The sequence below is a fragment of the Lupinus angustifolius genome, chromosome LG08 (assembly GCF_001865875.1).
Source record: "Lupinus angustifolius cultivar Tanjil chromosome LG08, LupAngTanjil_v1.0, whole genome shotgun sequence".
NCBI classification, from domain to species: domain Eukaryota; kingdom Viridiplantae; phylum Streptophyta; class Magnoliopsida; order Fabales; family Fabaceae; genus Lupinus; species Lupinus angustifolius.
In genome coordinates, this window is record NC_032016.1 from 22678473 (window position 1) to 22681685 (window position 3213).

A 3213-nucleotide genomic window follows, 5' to 3' on the forward strand; every position below is an offset into this window, starting at 1 on the left:
GTTGAAAACAACAGCATAGTGATGTACAACAACGTGGGTACTTGCTATAAACTCAATCAACATTTCCAAAACGGATTTGTATTGTGTGAAGTCAATGAAACTGTATATGAATTCAACGACTTGTTTGTTACTTGTGTTGTAATAAAATAGTAAGAAACATAATCACAGTAGGTGAACTTGATAATGAACCCAAGCATATGCCTCCTAACTCCTAAGAATATAAGTGGAATTCTTGTTCAATAGAGAAAATTAAAAGCCATGAATATGTGTTTTTCAAGAACTTTACACTGAATACAATTGGTTACCTGATAATGTGTATACATTATTCAAAACTGGAAATTTTTGCAAGTACTGTATGTCCATTGCGAGAACTTATTAAAATAGGTATATATATATATATATATATATGTATATATATGCATGACATCCATATCTTGGTATCACCCCAGCAGAAAAAAAGAGCTTGCCTTAAAATGGGTTGGTGGGGGGAGAACTTAGTTGGTTGATGTCAAGTTGTTTTCCTATCCAAAGTTTACCATCCTTCTCCTCCACTTCACTCACTGCTCTAACAACTTTCCCCTGATTGTCCTCTAATATCTGCACAATTTTACCTTCTGGGCTATACTTAACAATGGCTGCATGTGGCCATCCTCCGATATGAAGCAGGTATTGAATCTTGGCTGCTATAGGGAGCTTCAATATGGCTTTCCTAATCTTTGGGTAGAGACCATGAAGGTAAGCATACATATTCCTTCTACAATGAAGTGCCACCCAAAAATCACCATTTTCATTGACTCTCACATTGTCAGGATATCCCGGGAGGATGGCGAAAATCTCGGAAGTCCCAGCTTTATCTCTTTTCAGCCAGTATCGACGCAACCTGTAGAATAAGAAGTGATGTAGAGAAGGAAGTTTTACATTAACATGAATTCATGACATAAGACTTCTAACATGGGAAATGATAACCTTCCTCATGCAGACTATAACATTACAGATGGTTCAAATATGGATAAATAGGAAAGAACTATGCAAAGGGGTGAAACTCTTAAGTATCCCGTGAAGCAAGCAAAATCTCTTGCTATTTATCAATGTATATGTATCACTTTAGCTATAACATTAAGGAGAATGTTAACAACTGCTCTTGAGGCATTGTTTAAGAAAGCAAAAAATAGTGATTTCGCATTGGGAAATGATATGTTTAACATAAGAGTGGTGCAAGACTTTGTTTTCCAATGCTAATTCACTCTTCTTGTATTCCTTAAAGAGTGACCTTAGGGCACTCTTTAACAAGACCCTAACATTAAATATGTAGTAAAAGTAGGAAATAGTGATTGCCGACATAAGTAGGGTGATAGTGTGAAACACATCTGTAGTATAAAACAAGAGATTTGGCTTGCTCTGTGACTCTGTGAGCACCTAAGAATTTCTCTACAAAGAGTCCTGCATTATACATAAAATCGAATGCCCATTACAAGATTTACCTGCCAACAACCACTTCAGAAAAGACAAAGAAGGACCCATCCTTGCTCAAGGAAATTCCATTTGGAAATTGAATGTTCCTTTCAAGAACTGTGGTTTCCTTGGTGGCAGGGTTGTATTTCAAAACCCTGCCACTATCATCCCCGGAGAATACCAGCTGAATGAAGTCCCTGTACAGATGAAACAATAATATTCGTATTTCAGAATTCAACAGCCCGAAATATGCATCTGCAATATATAAATCACCTGTTTTCTTGTCAAATCTGAGTCCCAAAGGTCTTCCACAGATGTGCTCAGTTTTCACATAACTAAATGGCGATGCATTCGCTACACGACTACATAGTTCTGACCTGTGTTTAAAATGGAGATAGAAGATAAATCATCACCATTCAATCATACGGTATTGCATACATATGCAGACACGAAATCGATGAAGAGAAAATGTTTAGAATAGACATCACTCAATTGATCCAAAATTTAAAATTCAATAGCCACGAAACACACTATAAAGATTCGTGCTCAAACTTTTTATGAAGTAGAGACTGTAATATGTAAAGTCGGTCAGTTATATTACAAGGAGGCTGCATCTTGCAACAATATGACAGAATATGAAGTGAAAAGTAGAAAATTAGAGTCCAACAAAGAGAAAAAAAAGACTGGAAGAATTGCTTGTGTTCATCATTCCATTAGCATCTTCAAATTATGAATATAGGGATCAAGTAAAATTATGAACACAGTTATGATGGATTTGAAATAGTCTCTATACTGATTTACTTTTCATCCTTAATAATCTGATTTTACCATTTGATCAAAGAAGAACTCATTTTACCAAATCAGCAGATAATTGCTATCAGAAACCAATGAATTATTTTAAAACGTTATTGTGGCTAAGAGCCTAAGGCACTAAGATAAAGTGAAGTCTTCATACGATTTAACGAACTCTTGCTAAGCTAAGTGATTAGATTGCTCATCCAACACAACTGATTGTGGTATGATCAAACCAGAATTATAAAAGCTATAAAGACTGAAGAAATGCAGTATCTTAATCATGGAAGTAACATATATCACCATATCTGTAACAAGTTAACAATGTTGTTGATTTCAACCTTTTTTTACATTCAAATATTTCCCACAACAAGTTTGATATCGTCATTCATCTCTTTTATTCTTTACTTTCTAATAGTCAAGCCAATAAATGTATATATACATATAAGTAAGCCTCAAGTTAATTTGAGTAATGAATTTATGACCAAAAGCAAATAAGGCCAGTACTATGACAAGAAGAAATCGTAGTTGATTCTAATAGACGTGAAGAATGAAAAATGGAATGGAAAAATATTATATTTATCAAAGAGAAGAGAAATGTGACCTGTTGGGAGAGGTAAAAGCAAAGGGAAGCCAAGAGTTTCCATTCCAGAAGAGAACTGTGCTATCAGCAACACCAGTGTAAGGGCCACGACCAAGAGGGTCAAAGACAAGGCTTTATGGTCCATGAACTTGGTTAAGGAACTTAATCTCTGACTTTTGCAACAAGTTATGTTTGTCTTGGTCCGTTGGAACATGGGACCATGGGGGCATGTCAACCTTTTTAGCCTCGAAATTAAGGAAGTTGGTTATGGGGCTGTGATGAAATGGGTCAAGGCCACAATAGAGAGCGAACAAGAGGGACAGAATGGCTAGAACCCGAGGGAAAGTCGTGGCAGAAACAAAGAAAGAGAGGGGGTTAAGGTTGAA

The 3213-nt window shown here is 36.0% G+C and overlaps 1 pseudogene; it reads right to left on the reverse strand.

Annotated features, from left to right (window-relative positions):
• On the reverse strand, positions 454-3213 carry LOC109354028 (annotated as a pseudogene).